We start from the raw sequence: 22,055 nt of genomic DNA on the forward strand, positions 1-22,055 counted from the left end.
CATGATTAAACTGTCATCCTGTAGAGAAGAGTTCACATCCAAAATATCTCTTAATTAGCAGCTTAGTGTCCACTTTCATATTCCTTTTTCTCTTCTTGAGCAGTCTTCCCTCAATTTGCGAGTCTGGAAGTCTAATTTGATTCATTACAGCCTGATTCCTTGGGGGAGTCCAGCCTGGGTTAGGCTGTATCCAACTGAGCAGCTCTTTTACATGCTCCCTCTGCTGCCCCAATTCCTCTGTTTGGTCCTCAAACAGTTGGATCTGTTCCCAATCCTTGTGGAATTGGAATAAAAGCAGGAAGGGAAGACATGTTGGTTGACCTCAGAGTGGTTCTCCTTCCCTCCTGATCTATAAGCCACTAGAAGAATGAAGCTAGGTAAACTCAGAGATCTATAACTGCTTTAGGAAGCATCTGATTGGCCCCAAGGTCTGTGCTGGGACTGGAACCTCAGTTCTGTGTCTATTCTAGTGATCCTCTCTCCTCTGACTCAGTCTACCCATATCCCATGCCCAAGATACAAACAAAAGTAGAGAAGGCTCATCAGAATAAATGATGGTAAACTTAATGGTCCGTCCCTTTTTTATTCCCAAGAATTAGCACATAGTGGCATTCAAGTGGTATTTATTAGATTGATGAATGGTTTTTCTAGAGACTCTTCTGACTGTGCTCACCTTCTATTTCTCTGACTGTTCCTGAATATGGCTGCCTTTCAGATCCTCTCTTGACATTCTGAACTTGATCAGCCTTGTATGTCTTCTGCCTCTACCCAGCCCCCGTCCTCACCTACTCCTGTTTCCTGAGCCAAGGAGTTCCTGCTGTAGCTTGTGGCCTCACTGAATCCCATCCAAGCTCAAGGAGATTCCCACAGCTGATTTCTCAAGAGCTTTTGGATTACAAGCAGTTTAGTTCAGGGATAATTTATGACTCTGGTTTAAGATAAAATCAGATTAGCCTCAGGCACTGGGATGGAGAATATGAGCAGATGGTTATTCTTTTCTATCCTTTTTCATGCTGTTTATCCATTCTGAGTAGGCTAATCAAAAGCGGAAACCAACCATATGATGGAAAAGCATACAAAAGAACTTGTTCTTTCTAAGTCCTTCTTTTGAAAAGTATACATTTTTGGAAACCTTATAATTGGAGTTAACATGAATTGAGGTCTTACTGCGTTTAAGCATTATGCTAAATACTTAAATATTCCCCAACCCCATAATTAGCACAACAGTAGTAAAGTACTATTAGCACTCCCCGGTTTTACAAATTGGGAAGGTGAGGCTTAGAAATTAAGTAATTTACCTGAAGCCTGGGCAGCTGCCTTGTACAACTCCCATGAGGGCAAGGCTGCTGAGGTCTAGGTAAGTGGCTTTACACTGCTCTACTCTAGGGGGCGCCATTCATCTAGGCTCTAGTGTGAATGTGTTCCAAGAGTAGAAGAAGGCAACTGCCCTGTCCGCAGCAGAAAGGATCAGAGTCAGAGCTTGAAGCCAGGTCCGCTTGACTTCAAAACCCAAGCTCGTCACCGCTAAGCTACACTGAGATAAACATTTGAGTTTTAGAAATATGATCTGTCCTTTTATCAAGCGCTTAATGGGACAAATAGAGATGTATTATATTACAGTTGCAGGTGTTAGTCATTTTTCTGTGCAACACTCAACACAAAGGATCTCTTTTGGAGCAGAGCCATTTCAGTTAATGGCACAGCAATGTAAACATGTATTTCACTGAGACAGGCGGGAAGGGGGCAGGGCACAACCATTAAAGGAATGACACAGCAATTGAACATTTGACCCCCAGTAGACCTTGAGGTCCACAATGGCAGGAGATTTGACTTCCAGTAGACCTTGAGCTTTATTATATGCTTACTGTGATACATTAGCTGCTAAATGACACACCCACAGGCGCCATGACAGTTCCAAGGCTGACCATATAAAGTCAAAAGGTGGGTGGTGGCCCAGTTCCTGGGAATCCCAGCCCCTTCCCCAAAGTCCTTGGAATAATCCTCCGACTTGTTAGCATATAAAGTTACCAAACCCAGAAAAACTAGCAACAACACACCCCACGGCCTCTTGCTCTCTCACCTTTGGAGACTGCCCGCACTCTGTCTATAAAGTGTGCATCTACTTTTACTTTAAAGTAAACACCCACTCCCATGCCTCGTGGCCTCTCTGGCCTTCTGAGACAGCCTGCACTCTATTTATGGAATGTGTATCTCTCTGAATAAATCTACCTTCCCTGCACTATGGCTCGCTCTTGGATTCTTCCCTGCGTGAAGCACGCGAAGGACCCTCACTTGGCAGGGTGCATCCCGGGGACTCAACTGAGACCTGGGGCATGGCCATCCTTTACACCCCATTTTTCCTGTGTCATAACCACATCGGAGGCCAGCAGAAATCAGTGCGTGCATCTAAAAAATGATTCATAAGTGATTTGGACTTATATTTATTTAGGTTATATAAAGGTGGCACCTTCTCCCCCGTGGGAAAACAATCACAATCGTGTTCCATATCCATTAAGCATTTTAAAAGCAAGTGTTTATAGTGGAAATTCAGGAGGAATCTAAAAGCAAAATAAGAGAATGGCTTAGTAAGCTCTGATGTATCTGCTCAGTGGAATTGTGTATGACCACCATGTGAAATATGTACAGCTGAAAAAACACTCGAAGGGAAAAACACAGAAAAATGATAACAATTGTTACATTGAGGTAGTGGCATTGCTGTGTGTGATTCATTTTGTTGTTGTTTCTACTTTCCATTGGTTCTGTAATATTTACAATTTTTTAAAAAAGCAAAAATATTTTGAAGTGTGTTTTGCCTAAGAGAGAAATACAATTTCACTTTAAGCGTTTGTTTAGCAGCCCAGTTTTTCTCCAAAAACAGGGGAAAAATCCAGTCAGAATTATTTATTGCACAGGCTCATCGCACACATCCTGCAATTTTAAATGATCTGGGCGAGCATAATGGCCAGTTCTGCTAAAGATCACTGCCTTTATAAGCACATTGTACACCACAAATTATTGTAATTTATGAAATGTAGTAGAACAGTGAGACTATCTTTGTCTTCCTACATATCCAGGAGGGAAAATATTGGTAATTAGTTTACACAATTTGCAGTTTGATTTCTGAAACTGGTGCTTCATTCAGCGTTTGCTGTTTGTTCTGTTTTGTAAAACTCCCACTTTGCAAAGACTGCATTCTAGAGTCACAGCCCATCATGTTCTAAACTGAATTGAATTGCCAAGAAGCCCACCTCATGTCCAAGTTGACTGGTTTCCAGATTCACAGTGAAAGACAAAAGACAATTCCATCTCTTCTTCTGTGATGATGGGCTTTGGTGCTGAACACTTGTGGTTTTCAATTTGGGATTTTCTTTTAAATCTGAGCCATAAAAGTAGTGAGCTCAGGGCAAAATGAATCTGTCTCCCTGCCCTATCAGTAATATATCAGCTCTCCTTCCTATTCCTTGTTGGTGGCTTTTCATGCAAACAAGTAGAGCCTACTGAAGAAAAATACTTGTCTTCTTTTGGCCTCAGAGTCCCAGGCAGACATGGGAGAGAGCAGGTGATGAGAACATTACAACAGACGGTGCAGCTGTAGCTGAAATATCAACTTCATTGTAGACATTACAGATGTCACCGCCTTCATCTGGTGCACACCTGACTCAGGACTTGAAGTCAGTTGCCTGGGTTTGACAGCAGGCTCTCTCACTTTCCATCTCTGTGACATGGACTATGTCACTCAGTTCCTCATCTCTATCACAGAGTTGTTGCTCAAAAGAAATGAAAGTGTATCTCGTGAAGGTATACTATCTTTTCTCTACTAAACTCTCCTAGTACATAATGACTTGTCTCAGTCTGCTGTGTTTCCCTTCAGGTAATTTTATCAGACTTCCTGTCTTGCTCTTTCATTCTCTCTGGCACTCAGACTCCTGTTTTTGGGACTCCTTGGTTCTGGTACACAGGCAGACTCTCTCTGACTCTCTTCCCATTTGGCCATTAGCTGTGCACACACCCCTAATTTAGGTGTCCACCTTGGCCTTGATGCATTTCTCTTCCAGACTCATGCCTGGCCCTTTGGGACCCTTCTCCCCTCTTGCAGTCATTCTTATCCCACCAAGGGACATGTGGATGGTACCAGTTACCAAGGTGGAAGATTCAAGAGAAGCTGAATAAGGAAAGAAGGCTGAAAAATAGCCAAACCCAGTTAGGCCATGTTGAGTTGGAGAAGCTGTGTTTCTTACTTAAAAAAAAAATTGGGCAAAATAAGTGATTTGTTCTTCTCAAGACTCTGGATATCAAATATTGCAATTTTATACTAAAGATTCAGTGAGAATAATTACTAAAATCTTTCCTGTGCGGAAAATATAGCAAAGAAGTTTTCAGTTTTTACAGCTTGCTGCCCAACGAGGTTTATTAAACAATTTATGCCTATTTATATTGGACAAAAATAAGTTCTTAAGTTATATAGAGAGGAGGCATTATTCATCTCTGTCCTAGTTCACAGGGTCTGGAGTTGCTCCTTCCAAACTCTCTTGTCCTTGTGTGGGTGCCCTGAGAGGCTGAGAGGGAGGCTCTCCCCTCAGAGTATGGTCTCATGAAATCTAGGGGCACACACAAGCATTAATACTGGAGGTGACTTTGGCAGAGGTGCCAAGTGATGACACAGCAACTAAAGGGACAGCAAGCAAGGCCCCTGGGCACAGATTGTCCAGGCTTGCAAGAATGATTGCCATGCTGGCAAAAATGAAGTGGTGGTAAGAATAAGGACTCCCTCCCTCCCCTTTGTGAGTGTTTGGATACTGCCCCTCATTGTGTCCTTTGTGGCTTCCTGCCATACGTGGGGTGTAGGAGACTCAGCAATGCTGGGACAGGGGAAGGGTACAACTGTTAAAAGAATGACAGCCATTGAGGATACAACATAAACTGATTAGTACCAACTTGGCTCAAGATGGTGGAAGATTCAACTTCCAGTAAACCTTGAGCCTCATTATACTCTCAATGTAATACATTAGCTGCTAAATGACACACCCGCAGGTGCCATGACAGTTCCCAGGCTGACCACAAAAGGCCAAAAGTGGGCGGTGGCCCAATTCCTGGAAATCCCCACCACTTCTCCAAAATAGTTGGAATAATTCTCCTACTTATTAGCATATGAAATTAGCCAGTTCATAAAAACTAACCACCCCCATACCCTGGAGGCACTCTCACTTTCCTAGATGACACTTATGCCCTGGGGCTGCTCTCCCTTCTGAGACAGACCGAATTCTGCCTGTCTTCTAGGGCCTCTTGCCTTCTGAGACAGCCCACAATCTGTCTGTGGAGTGTGTATCTCCCTGAATAAATCGACTTTCACTTTATTATAGCTCAGTCTTGAATTCTTTCTTGCATGAAGTCAAAGACCCTCACTTGGCGGAAGACATCCCAGGGACTTGCCTAAGACCTGGGACATACCCAACCTCTTGCACCCCATTTTCCTGCAACAATGCTGCCCATGAGATATTCTACCTAGAAGTTGCTCATAGTCCTTTCTTCTCTGGGGTGGAGCAGCTCCCCACTTCTCCTGCCCCACCCCAGCCCAAGGGAATATCTGCTACCCTGGAAGGAACCCTCCACTTTCCTGTCTACCTTTAAAAACATTTTGTCTAGAGATACAAATTCTTTTCTTTTTAAGTCCTCTATGCAAAAAGAAAAAAGAAAAAAATTCCTTCTTGCTATTAAAGCTAGAGCTAATCAGTCAAAGCTACTTCCCCTTTTCATAGAGGACAAAAACAGCTTAAACTTTAAACCCTTCAAAAGCAGTCAAGAAAGGCAGGAAAAACAAAAGAGCAAATTGCAATATTATAGCAGCTTGTTTATACGGTGCCAAGGTGGCAAAAATCTAATTTTTGTATTTTGTCAGAGTTTTAGTCAATGGTAGACCCAAACCACAGATTTTTTAGGAAAAAAATAGACACATTACTGAAAAACCTACCTAAAGTGAATGGTTTTGTGCAGACAAACATCCTGGTTGTGGATTCAGCTATTCCCTTTACAGCTCACAGGCAGGCACTGTGCTGGCTTTCTTGGTTTTGTGGATTTGAGTTAAAGGTCTCTATTTGATTCACCCCTGCTGTCTTTTTACATCAAGATGTTAAAATGCCGCATTTGGAGCTCCTTAGCCTTGCTTGGTACACCTGTTTCATTCACTAAGGAGTTCAAAGGTTTATGCAGGAAGGAGCAAATAGAGTTTAGACTAAACCATGAAATGTGAGTGCTGGATGGAAGAGACTTCATCTGGGGTGTCCACCTGTTTTAATATTGATTCAATTAATCTTTAATATTTAAAAAGTCAACATTTGATTTTGGTAGTTGGAGCAGCCTGGAGCCCAGTGAGCTCTCTCCCCTATCTGTGCTCTGCTTGCAACTGACACAGTTTCCTTTCATAGGTCAATTCCCATGGTTCATGTTAGGCAGGCATTAAAGAAGAAAGAAATAACTAATTTCATGTACATTGTTTCAAAAACTTACAAAGACTGTATTCTCGTGGTTGAGTAGAATAAAAGGGTTACCATTTTTCAAAACTCAGAGAAGTGGATTTCCATCCTCAACACTCTTGCTGTTTTGGGTTTCTTTTGTTCTCTCCGCCCCTTCTACCAAAAAATTTTCTGTGGTATCCATGCTTCACTCAAATAACAATTTTCCAGCCAGGCTTTTCCTCACCAACCCCAAGGTGAAGTGAGAAAATAATTAAGAGGCTATTGAACTAGTCCAGACAAATATATCAGTATAACCTAACTAGGGTAGTGGTAGTAGAAGTGGAGAAGTGGAAAGAATCAAGGTACTACATGTTGGTTTGAATGAATGGGTAATGGTTTCCATTTGTTGAGCATTTACTATGAGTCAGACATTGTGCCAGGAGTTTTATAGATATGGCCTCATTTACATTATTTACCCTTAAAGTGACTTAAGGAAGACGTGTGATGTCTCCATTGCATAAATGAGGAGGTTGACCCTTATGGAGATTCACTAACATGCCACGAGTCACACATAATTGTTGGGGCTGCAATTTGGATTTAGGTCTGTTTGATGAGAGTGAGAGAGAGAGTGAGCAAAAGATATATCTATATGTCTATAGAGAGAGACACAGATATACTGGTCTACCTAAATTTGAGATGCTTAATTTTGTGGGCCAACTTAAGAGGATGCTTTGGATGAGATTAACATTCAAATTGGTGAACTTTGAATAAGCAGATTGCCCTCCATCATGAAGGTGGGCCTCATCCAATCAGTTGAAGGCCTAAATAGAATAAAAAGTTTGGCCTCCAGGAGCAAGAGGGAATTCTCCAGCAAAATACCTTCAGACTCCATCTGAACCATCTGCTGTCCTGGGTCTCCAGACTGCTGGCCCACACTGTGGATTTGGAGATGCCAGCCTCCATAATCACATGAGCCATTTCCTAAAATAAATCTCTTTCATAAGTTTGGCTAGGAGTTGATATTAAGGAATCTGGATGATTGGAACATAGAGGTTCACTATACTATTCTTTTTACTTTATATGTTGGATTTCCCAAGGTAAAAAGATTTTTTGTTATTGTTTTTAACTAGTCACCATTTGGGGTGATTGTTATTTTTCCCTTATTCTTTCTGTCTTTTCCAGCTTTTTCATACTGGTAGTGATTTACTTTAAATAATGGGAAGAATACTTTTAGGCAAGGGTTAAAACAAAAAGATTAGTCTCTATCAGCGACTAAAAAAATCTCTTTCCATATATATGTATATGCGTATGTGTACACACACACACACATTCTATTCATTCTGTTTCTCTGGAGAACTCTGACTAATGCAAAATCTATCTATCTATCTATCCAGCCAGCCAGCCACCTATCTATCCAAAGAGAGGAAAATGTACAATTGAGAGAGCTAGGGCAAAGGGATGTTTGTGACATTGAGATTCGGGGTCACCAGCAATGGAAATAACTGCTTTAATGATGTACTGAAGAAAATGACCATTTAAAACATTTATCTTTTGTTTGATGGTATTCTTTCCTGGACACAGATGATTTCCAGTTTTGAACATAGTCCTCCATGTGATAAACCGTTAGATTACCTTATATATTGTATATGTATTTTTATACAAACTTGCCAGATACTCATGTGATTGCGCGCACACACACACACACACCCACACAATGTTGGCCAAAAATATCCATCTGATTCTGTAGACTTGAGGGGCATTGCTGCCCTCTGTTACTTCTGTGGTAACACAGAATAAGCGTAGCAGCTCAACCTAGTAACAGGTAGACATTCCTTTACTGGAGAGAGAGCCATGGCAAAAGGAACACTTTCTTACTTCCCAAGAAGCGTCTTTGTTCTATTGGGAGGGACAGTAAGACGCTCCCTCTGAGAACTTGGGGTTGTAATGTGAGGGCCCAGCTGGCTTGGCAGACCAGAGCATGGCAAAGAAGAGTGCATTTCAGCTCTTCCAGCTCTAGTGGCTCCAGCACTAGGATGATGCAAAAGGGACTCAATAAAAGGATATTAAAAGACTGAAAATGTCATGGTGACATTATCTTTTGGAAATACCGGACCATCAGTTAAAGTGCTGCTTCCCAGTGGTACAGTTTGCAGGATTTGTAGCTGAAATTTGTGGGTTGTCTATTGCAGTTCACAGAAGATGCTTTACTGAGAGTTTTGTGGGGAAAACTCCCCCCGCCCCGACTCATCAGGAATTGCATCTGACTGTACACTGCACATCATAGCCCAATTTTTAGTGTTGGCAAATGGCAGTAAATTGGGGACATGTGACAACTAATTGCCTTTAGTTATAGGAAGAAGTTTTAGAGTGAAAACACATGTGCCTTAAAGCGTCATGTGTTCTGTGAAGAGTATCATTGATTTTTATGAGGCTACAGAGCATACTTGAAGTAGCAAAGATTTTTATTTCTTTTCCTGAGACTTATAAGAACTTCATCAATTGTGTAGATCCCCTAGCCACTTACAGAAAATGGAAATACAGGTATGTTTTTGCTAAATGGTATAGATGCCTTCCAGCAAATTCAGCTTTAAAGGTAATCCCATTTCCCTTGAATGTATTTTAAAAGTTAGGGATGATTTCCCAAAGGGGCAAAATCTTCTCACAATCTTAACTGCAAACTTTTAGTGAGACAGTGGATAGCCCAATGGCATGATGGAACTTGGAGTACACTAAATATTTTGATGATACATTATTAACTCCAGTCCAGGAACTCAGTTGTTCCTTGTATTTTCCCAACTTTTACCCAATGTTATCATTTCTTCTGCCAATTCATTTTCTCCAATACCACAGATATTTTCCCCGATTATCATAACCAGCCTTATTGTCCTTATTTTCATGTCACTCTTTATTTATTAAAGAGTTACTGGTAGATGAGCACAGTGGAGGAATGTAAATAAAGAAACAGTACCCCACCTTCTAGGAGCTTACGATCCAAAGAGCTTTCAGTCGCTAATAATAATATTTACCTTCCAATTAATACTGTGGCACTTCACCATATTATAAAATATGTTTATACAAATTATCTCTTTAAAGCTTTCAACGACTTCTTACACAGTAGGTAGGCTGGGTATTTTTTTAAGTATAGTTGATGTACAATGTGAGTTATAGGTGAACAATATAGTGATTCACAATTCTTAAGGATTATATTCCATTTATAGTTATTATAAAATATTGGCTATATTCCCTGTATAGTACAATATATCCTTGTAGCTTATTTTATACATAATGGTTGGTACCTCTTAATCTCTCCCTCCTTTCCCTCTCCCCACTGGTAACTACTAGTTTGTTCTCTATGTCTGTGAGTCTGTTTCTTTTTTGTTGTATTTTTTAGGTTCCACATATAAGTGATATCATACAGTATTTGTGTTTCTCTGTCTGACTTATTTCACAGCATACACACCAAGTCTATCCATGTTGTGGCAAATGGCAAGCTTTCATTTTTCTTTATGGTTGAGTAGTATTACATTGTGTGTGTGTGTGTGTGTGTGTACACATATACATATGTCATATCTTCTTTATCCATTTATCTGTTGATAGACACTTAGGTTGCTTCTTTATCTTGGCAATTGTAAGTAATGCTGCTATGAACATTGGGGTGCATGTATGGTTTTGGATATTTTTTTTTTTGATAAATACCCAGGAGTGGAATCACTGAGTCGTATGGTAGTTCTAATTTTAGTTTCTTGAGAAACATCCATATTGTTTTCCACAATGGCTGCACCAATTTACATTACCACCAACTGTGTACGAGGGTTCCCTTTTCTCCACATCCTTGCCAGCATTTGTTATTTGTAGTCTTTTTGGTGATAGCCATTCTGATAGCTGTGAGGGAATATCTCATTGTGATATTGATTTATATTTCCCTGATGCTTTGCGATGTTGAGCATCTTTTCATGTGCCTGTTGACCATTTGCATGTCCTCTTTGGAAAAATGTCTCTTCAGATCTGCTCATTTTTAATCAAGTTGTTTGGTTTGTGTGTGTGTGTGTGTGTGATGTTGGTAGGTTAGGTATTTTTACTTCTCTTAAACTCAGAGAAGTGAAGTGACTTGCCCAGTTCTAGCCCATACCCTTGATGGAGCATGCTGTGCTCTTTTCATTTTGCTATGTTATGCCTAGCTGTGATGGTAATTTGTGTGAACTTGACCAGTCCAAAGGATGTCCAAATATCTGGTTAAACATTATTTCTGTATCGATGGATTGAGGAAAGGAAAAGGATCTCCCCAGTATATATGGGCATATTCTAATCTATTGATCAGAACAGAGTGAAAAGGCAGAGGAAGGCTGAAATCACTCTGTCTGACTGCTGAGCTGGGACATTGGTCTTCTGCCCTCACTACTTTTGGATCTCAGCCCTTCAGACTCAGACTGGCATCTGCAACACTGGCTCTTCCAGGTCTCCAGCTTACAGACAGCAGATCATGGGACATCTCAGCCCCCATTACTACAGGCCAACACATTATAATAGGTCTCGTTTTAGATAGGTAGGTAGGTAGATAGATAGATATAGATATAGGTATAGGTATAAGTATAGGTATAGATACACACACATACGTGTGTGTGCTATTGGTTTTACTTCTCTTGAGAACACTAATTGATACAGTAGCAAAGCTTTTTTTTTTTAAAAAAAGAAACAGAACTTTGTGTTTCTGTTTTAGCATAGTTCTTGTCTAGTAGAGCAGTTATTCAGATAGCTGGTTGATGCCACTCTAAAATTGAGAGGTTCTTAACAGCATATGATGTCACTGTTATATATTCTAGTTAATTGAATTGGACCCAAGAAATTTACAATGATAATGAAATGAAATAGAGCTAGTTTTTTTCTCATTATTTCAGCATTCTCTCTGTAGTGATAGAAAGAGGGTTGAAGCAAAAAGAAAGAGAATTTCATATAAACCTACCTAGGGATGTGGGATGATGCATGATAATATCTTCCCTCAATGTAGTGAGGCAGGATAAACATTGAGAACCATCATATTACATGATCATTCTATCCTTACAGCTCTCAGATGTTAGAATGCAAATTATATGCAACTAATTCATTCCCTTCTTGCTCAGTGTAGAGAAAATTGAAGCTATCTCAACAACATACATACTACCTTTTCCCCATTTTGTGGCTGAGTTAAGGTGTAATTTATCTCTCCACCCACCCCTGCAAAGATGGATTCTGATGGCCATATCCAATCAGAGAATGCATGCCCTTGGCCAGTGTGATTGATAAAGGATGGTCTAGTTAAACCAAAGGTCAAGACTCTTATTTGATTGTTTGTGAGAGAAAATTCTTACTTCTCTAGTGTCCGTTCCTCGTCACAACCTGTCGCTGTCCCTGCCCACAACCCACAGTTAATATGAATGAGGAAGCATGAAAGACACTGTTGTTGGGAGCCTTATGAAAACCATGGAAGAAGCCAGCCTAATGATGACACCAACATGGAACAAGGCAGATCTGAGCAAGTTGCAAAAAAATGGGCCTCAAGTCCTGGTTAGATGATGCCTGAAATCCATCCAACCTCTGGACTTTTTTGTTTCTACATCAATAAATTCCTCTAATTATTTAAGCTTCTATTATTGGGTTTTGTTCTTTGCAGCCCATAGTATCCTCACTGAAACAATCCATTGAGAATATGTTATTACGATTGAAGAATTTCAGAGCTAAATATCATTTATATACTTAAACTTCTCTAGGACAAGATGAAATGTTCCTGTACACTCATTTTTAAAAAACAAATAAAAAGCATATATAAAATTTTTATAGACCTTCAAAATTGAAAATTTCAAGATTTTAATTCGGTTTCACCTTCTTACAAACCAAAAAGAAGATTATCTCTAAGATAACAAGATCCTACCCAGTAGGAAATTTTACTGCTCAGCATTAGCACGTCAATCCCACTGAAAAATGAGCACTTAGGTCCATCTTGGTAGCCTAATCACTGTACAAATTGGTGTACTTAGGAAATGATTGATTTTCTGCCACCTTTGGGATAATATTCTACAATAGCTGTTCACAAGCAGATGCCTTTGCACACAGTGTTTAGCTTTCTGATGAAGAGAGTCACTCATTAGGTTAAGTAAGAATTATTATTTCTTAAAAACTATGATTATATAAAAATTCTGATCATGGATAGGCCTTTGATTAAAAATTCAAGAAAGGTACAAATCACACAAGCAGACGGTGTTCAAGCTCGCTGTACTGGTAATGCAGAAATAACTCTAATCAACTAAGGGTATCTAAGGTTAATCTAAAACCATCTTTTTTTTTTAATCAACCAAAGTCCATAGTTTACATTAGGGTTCTCTCCTGATGTTGTACATTCTGTGGGTTTTGACAAATGCATAATGACATGTAGCCACCACTATAGTATCATACAGAATAATTTCATTGCCCTAAAAATCCCTTGTCCTCCATCTATTCATTCCTCCCTCCCGCCCTCCCTCCCCTCAAACCCCTGTAAACCACAATCTTTTTATCGTTTCTGTAGCTGTGCCTTTTCCAGAATGTCATTTGGTTGGAACCATTCAGTTTGTAACCTTTTCAGACTGGCCTCTTTCATTTAGTAATATGTCTTTTAAGTTTCTTCCATGTCTTTCATGGCTTGATAGCTCATTTCTTTCTTCCTTTTTTTTTTTTTTGCTGCACTTATATTTTTAAATTTACATATATGTACTGTTCATTGTTTCTAAGAACGTTTAGAGCTTTAGCTTTTTAAACTTACATAGTTATCAAAGGAATAAAGCCAACAAAATAAGAATTAATTCAAAAAGATACATACACCCTGTTATTAACAGCAACATTATTTACAATTGCCAAGATATGGAAGCATCCTAAGTGCACATCATTAGTTGAATAGGTAATGAAGATGCAGTATGTATGTATGTATGTATGTATGTATTTATATGTTTATATATATGGAATAGAATACAACTCACCTGTAAGTAAGAAGGATATTTTGCCATTTGTGGCCCTTCATTCACTTTCTTTTTTCACTTCAAAAACCGTAATTTTATAACTGGCATAAAAATTTCCATTGCATCAAAAATAACAAAATACCTAGAAATAAACTTAACCAAGGAGGTTACCTCAACTCGGAAAACCAAAATGACACAACGAAACGGAAAGATTTCTTGTGCTCTTGGATTGGAAGAATCAACACTATCAAAATGGCCACTACCCAAAGCAATCCACAGATCCAATGCAACCCCCGTCAAAATACTCATAACATTCCTCACAGAACTAGAACAAACGATTCTAAAATTTATAAGGAACCACAAAAGACCCCGAACAACCAAAGTAATCTTTTGTATGTCTTTTTTCTTTCTTTCTTTCTTTTTTTTTGTTCTCTTCTTATGGTTTGATGACTAGAGAAGTTCCTTTAACGTTTGTTGTAAAGCTGGCTTGGTGGTGCTGAAATCTTTTAGCTTTTGTTTATCTGTGAAGCTTTGGATTTCTCCCTCAAATCTGAATGAGAGCCTTGCTGGATAGAGTAATCTTGGTTGTAAGTTTTCCCCTTTTCATCACTTTAAATATGTCGTGCCACTCCCTTCTGGCCTGTAGAGTTTCTGCTGAAAAATCAGCTCATAACCTTATGGGAGTTCCTTTGTATGTTATTTGTTGATTTTCTCTTACTAATTTTAATATTTTCTCCTTATCCTTAATTTTTGTCGATTTGATGACTATGTGCCCTGGTGCATTCCTCTTTGGATTGATCCTGTGTGGTACTCTCTGTGCTATTGCAAATTGTGCTTTGAGATCATATGATTGATTGACGAGAGTCAATAGTCCATTGTCTATTCAAAATAGCTCTTCAGGCTGTGAATGATGCAACCATGAATAAAATGTAATTCACATCATCACCTCTCTTACCAATCTAGAAGTGGACTTTCTCTGTGCACTATGGCTGCTTCCGTATCTTGAAGCACAAGACAGAAGAGCAGAGACACCCTCTGAAGAAAAGTTGTTTGACCATAACTCTTCTTTTTGTATATATATATACACACACACACAGTTTTCAATTTTGTGTCAGTTTCTGATGTACAGCATAATGCTTCAGTCATACATACATGTACATATATTCATTTTCATATTCTTTTTCACCATAAGTTACAAGGTATTGAATATAGTTCCCTGTGCTATACGTATAAACTTGTTGTTTATCTATTCCATATGTATATTAGTTAGTATCTGAAAATCTCTAACTTCCAGTTTATCCCTTCCCAACCCCTTCTCCCCACCCCTGGTTATCACAGGTTTGTTCTCTATGTCTGAGAGTGTTTGTTTTGTAAATAAGTTTGTTGTCTTTTTTTTTTAGAGTCCACATATGAGCGATATCATTTCTCTTTCTGGCTTACTTCACTTAGAACAACAATCTCCAGGTCCATCCATGTTGCTGCAAATGGTATTGTTTCATTTTTAATGGCTGAGTATTATTCCATTGTGTCACATATAACACAACTTTTTTTTTAACATTTTTTATTGATTTATAATCATTTTACAATGTTGTGTCAAATTCCAGTGTAGAGCACAATTTTTCAGTTATACATGAACATATATATATTCACGGTCACATTTTTTTCTCTGTGAGCTACCATAAGATCTTGTATATATTTCCCTGTGCTATACAGTATAATCTTGTTTATCTATTCTACATTTTGAAATCCCAGTCTATCCCTTCCCACCCCCCACCCCCTTGGCAACCACAAGTTTGTATTCTATGTCTGTGAGTCTGATTCTGTTTTGTATTTATGTTTTGTTTGTTTGTTTAGATTCCACATATGAGCGATCTCATATGGTATTTTTCTTTCTCTTTCTGGCTTACTTCACTTAGAATGACATGCTGCAAATGGCGTTATGTTGTCGGTTTTTATGGCTGAATAGTATTCCATTGTATAAATATCTTAAATGTATTGGAAATCAGATTGTTATTCTGTACAATGAAGTCTTTAGAATGATGACGACTAAGGTTACTTTCAGTTTTAAGTGACACAGGTAATAGCAGTAGCATCAACAACAAAGCCCCCATCCCAGTGCTTCTACTGCACACAGTGCTAAATGTATAAAGAGTGGTCTATTTTTTAATTAAAAAACAAATATGAGGAATCAATAAATTCAGACATTTGAGAAAAACCTCCAACGTGAACACTGGAGAAAACAAGCAAACAAGGGGAAAGGAAAGAAATAGAAAGAGACCCAGGAGAAAAGACAGTTCATGTAACAGAAAAATTTAAAAAGAGAAGGAAAAAACCCCTCCATTTTTCATCCTTTGAGATACAAGAGAAGATATTGCATCCATGAAACGAAATCAGAACACGTAGAAAAGGAACAATTGGGAAGAAGAAAGAGTTCTTGGGAATTAAAAATGAGATTGACAAATATTAAAATCAGTAGACAGCTTGAGAGAGAATCTCAAGGAAAGCTCGCATAATGCAGAACAAAATGAAAAAAGAAACATAATAAGAAAGAAAAGCTAAAAGATCAAAGATCCATCTAGAAGGTCCAGAGAGGGAGAAGTAATTGAAAAGTAAATAGACAAACTTTCCCAGAGTCAGGGACAACATGAGTGTCCAGATTTAAAGGGCCCACTGATTTTTCATCTCTTTGAATGGGCAAACATCTATCTATACCAAGGAATTGAATTGTTAATTTCAGGAATTCTAGAAGGAAGAGATGAGCCAAGTATCTCTAGAGAGAAAGCACAGACCCCTTTCAAAAAATCGAAAATCCAGAATGTCAGTGGACTCCTCAACAGCATTGCTAGATGCTCAACTTTTTGAGAGAAAATTATTTTTTATCTTAAAATTCTATACTCAGCCACTCATGGAGAATTTTCTTTTAAATTGCAGTCATGCAAAGACTGAAAACTTCACCTTCCACATACTCTTTCTTAGGAAATTCTCAAGGGTGTGTCCAACAAAATAAGGACATAAACTAAGAAAAAGAAAAAAGATGGAACAGAGGAAAAAGCAAATCCGAAAAGTGAAGTCCCAAGAAGACAGCTGTGCAGCAGGCCAGGAGCATAACCCGTCCAGTCTGGAGTAGGAGGAAAGGGCGTTCTGGCAACGAGAAAAAATAGGGGCTTGACACAATCTGCTATGCCTTTGTTGAAAATCTGAATACAGGAAAAAGAGCAAATATGCAAAAGAGAGGAAAACAATAGCGAGTCAAATAAAAAAGCTGCATGAGAAAGTAAATGAAATATACTTCTTAGCCTTTCAGTAAGTCATACATACATTGTCTATTTAATTCTAAAGCTATGATGTGATTAATTTGGGAGGACATAGTAGAGCTGTGTGTGTGTAAGAGAACCACACTGTTGTGTGACATAACAAGGAAGTTAATAGATGGTGACTGAAATTGATAGACCACGGCACAGCCAAATAGCATATTCCTTGGAGGTTTGGGAATAACTACCAAGAAGGAGCAAAAAAGTTACAAGTAGTTGTCCCTAGGAAGCTGGGCTGGGGAGTAAGGAGAAGGTGAGACCTTAGATTATTATTTTGCCATCATGAGAATTTTGAGGCTATTTGATCTTTTTTGCTATGTGCATGTTACTAACACCAACTGAAATATTATAAAAGGAAAAAAATGCTGAATGTCACATCATCTGTTAAGTCAACATAGGTTTCTGTTTAAATCTATTAAATGTCTCTGGTCCTAACACTCAGAATAAGAATCAACGACAAGCACGTATCATCAATAAACACTTTCAGTGCCTTGTCTACCATTCTGTTCTTATGGGTTCATGTATCTCCTTTGTGTACTTTCTGACTCAGCTGTTGAGAAATAGGAATTCATTTTTGAGCGATTTTATTTATACATAGGTCACAAAATTAAAAAAAAAATACGCCTAATTGTATGCAAACATGTTGAGGACCATTTACCAAACTGGTAATTTCCATTCAAACTATAAGTTATGTAAATAAATACTCTAAGTAAGTGTCAGAAAAAAATGCAAATTCTTTGCCCTATTTATTCTGTGTTGACTTTCTGAGATTTGTTAGAAAATTTGATGTGACATTTTTCCCTCAGACCTGTCTTTTGTTTAAGCAAAGGAAAAAACTAAAACACAGAATAACTTTTCCTAGATAGGAGAACAATTTAGAGGCATATTCCTGTGACCTACCTTTGAGGGCAATACTGCATTTTGGTTTTGATGAAAATAGAATAACACACACAATTATTAATTGATATTAATTAAAATAATATCTTATTTGTTCTACTAACATCATTCAGCTTACCTCTGAAATACAAAGAATGCCTGGCAAACAGCCTCTGCCTGGCGGTTCTGTTCTTTTCTTGATGGGTTCTTTCACTGATGATAAAAATGGTATTTTCCTCTTATTAGACATGTGGCCATTTCTGTCCCTCTCTCTGGAGCTGCCTGCCCTGACATGGCACAGTTTGGTAGCTCAGAACTCAGGCTCTGGGGTCTAATTTGGGTTTGAATCTTGGCCCAGGTACTTAACAGATATGTGGCTGTGGACAAGTTACTTACTTCTTCTGAGTTGCATTTTTCTTTCTTCAAAATGAGGTTAATTATAGCACCTAACTGAAGAGTTGTAGAAAGATTAAAGAGAAAATTCAGATAAAGTCCTTAGTAAAGTGCCTGCAATGTAGTAAGTTCTCAATAAATTATTACTGTTATCACTTATATATGGAATCTTAAAAAAAAAGACGGAAATCAGCTCATTTACAAAACAGAGACTCACAGACATAAAAAACAAACTTATGGCTACCAGGGGGAGAGGAGTTGGGAAGGGATAAATTGAAAGTTCAAGATTTGCAGATACTAACTACTATATTTAAAATAGATAAACAACAAGGTTCTTCTGTATAGCACAGGGAGCTATATTTAATAAGTTGTAGTAACCTATAATAAAAATAATATGAAAATGAATATACGTATGTATGTGTATGACCAAATCATGATGCTGTACACCAGAAATTGACATAGCATTGTAAACTGAATGTACATCAATTAAAAATTTAAAAGAATAATTATTATTGTTATACATTTTCTAAAGCATGACACGATTGAAAAATGAATGGCCTGGAGATAAGAAATACTAGATTATTCCCAAATTCCCTTCCAGCTGTGGCAGTCTATAGGGTATGCTTAGGTCCTTAATAACCATCATTTGTAAGGCTATTAGGTGTATTTTAGCAATACAGAATATAAACTAGTTACCAAGGAGTTACCATGACTATTTATGTGTGCAGAAATACATTAGATTAAGGAGAAAGGCGTAAGTGGGAAGATGACTTTAAGAAGCAAGATTACTGCTTATTCTTGAGGGAGCTGGCGATGTGATGTCGGATTTAAAGCAAAGAAGGAAAACAAGCTGTTGAATTCTTACTCTTGACATCTCATTCACTAGGAAAAATCCTAGCCTTGCATAAAGATGCATCCTTTGTAATTTTAGAAACTTAGATTTAAATGTTGCAAATTTAATTCGGTTCAGCAGTACTGATTATGTTCGACCATTTAGTTCCAAGGTAAGTATGCTGCTGTCATTAATTTTCTGTTGTAGTTTGGTTAGGCTTCCTTCATTAGCTTTTTTATTAGTACATTTAAATACTCCCCTGGCTTCATTAAGCTTCAAATGGCTTTATTCTTCATTCAGCAGCATTTGTGTTCAGCAAATTTGCCAAGCTGCCTTATAAATCTTCCTACAGCAGATGTTGAAATGCCTTTGGCGTAGAGGGTGACTCAGGTTTGGGGTAACAGTCCATGCTGCTTAAGTTTGGGGGATCTGTGACTTTTACAGCTACCACACCTCTATGGCCCTGGGCATCCCTCTTTGCCTCAGCCACGAAGGGACTGAAAAACAGTCCCAGGTGGACTAGTCAGATGTTCTCTGGAGGTGCCCACTGCTGCACGTCAACTACTACATTTGGAAGGTAATGTTGGTAGCAAAACATCATGAGTTAAGGGGACTCTTTAGGATTTACTCCTCCCCTTCTTCTGCTGGCACTGCAAATCCCGCAAAGACTGCCCCAGAAGTACCTTTGGCACTAAGCTTGTCTGACACCATCAACCTGACCTTCATATATGCAATTTAAGTAAATAATTCTAATCTCTCCATCTTAAAAGTGTCAAGTTAGAGGGAGATCTAACTCCCTAAAAGAACACTGTTAAACAGAACTTTCTGATACGATGTAAATATACTCCAACTATGGTAGCTGCTAGCCACATGTGGATATTGAAATGTAGTCAGTGTAACTGAGGAATTGAAGTTTTAATTTTATTTCATTGTAATTACTTTAAAAGCTCTGAAAAAAAACCCATTGTTCACATGCATATTTGTACAATCAATATTATTATGAAAAAAATTTGATTCTGAGAGAGAAGAATTTAGACTTTCAATAGGGAAATAATTTTTTTTTTAAAAGAATTCTGCTTGGTTTTAGGGGCTCTGAACTGTTATGTGTAGCATAAAGCATGTCCAGTTTTTTATTCTTTGGTTGGTTTCCTAATGGGTTTGAGAAAGTTCAGTAGATGCTCCTGGTAAAGGCCTGGGGAAACCTACAGGTGACTATACAGCTCAGATCTGCACCCAGATTCATCTACTCTTGTGTGTTTGGACATCACCTCTATTTTCTTCTGAGTACAATATTCACAGTAATAATAGAAACATAGTTTGACAGTCCAGAGATTTTTTTAAAATTTTACTTAAAATTTTGGGAGAAAAAGCTGTTTTATAATGTGAAAAAATGTTGTTCTTGTCATATATCCTCTCACATTAAAACATTTATCCTCCTATGTATTATATCATCCATCTCATCATCATTGCTGTAATTTTCACATTATGGGTCATCAGACATTTCATAGGGTATGGGAAGAGGGCTTTCTTCTTTTTTTTTTTGGTGTCGTGTGCATTGTTGTACACCCAGAGCCTAGAACAGTATCTGGCAAACGGTAGGCATCCCGTAAATATTTGTTGAATAAATGATTGAATTAAAGACAGTGTCTTTTTTTTAAAGCAGGGCTAGTGTCTGGTATCTTGTTGTTACTTTGATGTTTCTGTTTTGGCAGGAAATGAGACAACTAGACAAACATGAGCTTAACCAGATAACTGAAAACTGATTACTTTTCCGTGACTTAATTCAGCCCATGCGATTTCTCAAGCATCTGAAATCTGGTTGTAGTTTACTCAGAAATGTGGTGCTCATTGTGTGGGGAGGGATTTTTATCTCAGCTGGCATCTTTTCTTTTCATTTTACGACTAGGAGCCAAACCATGTTAAAGACAGGAAGAAATTAGCAACTGTTTAAGCAGAAGAGTTCATCAATGGGGCAAAGAAAGAAGTTAGTCCTGGGGTCACTCTGCCTCCTTTCCCTTGCTTGTTCATTGCTGGGGGTGCTCTGGTTAGTTAACAAGTGGAATTGATCAAGGTGGACCTGACACATTACATGATTTCCACTGTGTATAACTCAGCAACAAGGGGGATGATTGATCATTTTTCCATTTAGCTTAGGAGAATGTCCCATTTGTCACTTGCAATACTTTCAGTGGCTTCCCTCTGGAAGTTTATTCTGCAGACTGGCAGTAAAATTTGTGACAGACTTGAGGAGAGTGTTGCCAGCAAGAATTACCCAAACTATGTCCTCTGGGGACGGAGCATAAGCTCATGCCCACAAGAAGTAAAATCCTGGAATGACTGGGTCTCCTGCAGGGTTCCACGAACCACATGGCAGGATTGAGTGCAGTAATAGTTGGTGAGAAAATACTTCCGTTCTGTTGAGGTTAAGTCTGAACCAATAGATCCTTTCAGTCAGAATGTAAGAGCTGTTTTTCTCTTTCAGTAGGCCTTAAAATGGTAAGTGGACAAGAGTGGAAAAGTTAATCTTAACAAGGTAATTTTCCCAAGCATAGTAACTATATTACACTAAGAATTATAATGCAATTACTGTTCCTTTAGCTACACGAAAACCAAACCTTCAAGATTTGACTAATTTGGATGCTTTTAGGAGATTTATAGTTTCTGAATTACTATAAAAAGCACCAGCTAAGATTTTGCTTGATATAAAAATAGGTGTGGGTAGGAGCACCCAAAATGGTGAGAAGTCAAGTTAAAATTTCTTAGCAGGGTGGGTATAGCTCAGTGGTAGAGCATGTGCTTTGCATGTACAAGGCCCTGGGTTCAATCCCCAGTACCTCCACTGAAAAAAAAAATTCCTATGAAGAAAATAAACCGTAAATTCAATGATCCTTAAAAAGAAATGTGTCTATCTTTTCCTGTTCCTCATGTCTGATATTTGGTTGACAAGTTCATCCCAGCCAACAAGAGACCCAGCCTTATTACAATGGGTCCAGTCCTTAACGCTTTTTTTTCCCCTGCAGCACAATCCAAGAATCTTCATTTTTAAACTGTATTACATTTTTGTTTTTAAAAAATGATAACTGCCAAATTAGACACATTTGGTAAAGTGTACAATTCCTAAGGGTAGCGTTCAGTCCCTTTTGTATATATACTGCATTTTTCATATCCCAGAAAGTTCCCTCATGCCCCTCCCAGCCATTACCCCTACAAAGACAACTACTATTCA

At 38.4% G+C, this 22,055-nt stretch overlaps 1 non-coding gene across 1 annotated transcript; it reads left to right on the forward strand.

The window, feature by feature from the left end:
* The first annotated feature begins 21,595 nt into the window (after window positions 1-21,595).
* Window positions 21,596-21,668, forward strand: TRNAA-UGC (transfer RNA alanine (anticodon UGC)). The gene has a single exon. It is a non-coding gene; the product is annotated as a tRNA-Ala (tRNA).
* Window positions 21,669-22,055: the final 387 nt, after the last annotated feature.

This window comes from Camelus dromedarius, chromosome 6, assembly GCF_036321535.1.
Source record: "Camelus dromedarius isolate mCamDro1 chromosome 6, mCamDro1.pat, whole genome shotgun sequence".
NCBI classification, from domain to species: Eukaryota; Metazoa; Chordata; class Mammalia; order Artiodactyla; family Camelidae; genus Camelus; species Camelus dromedarius.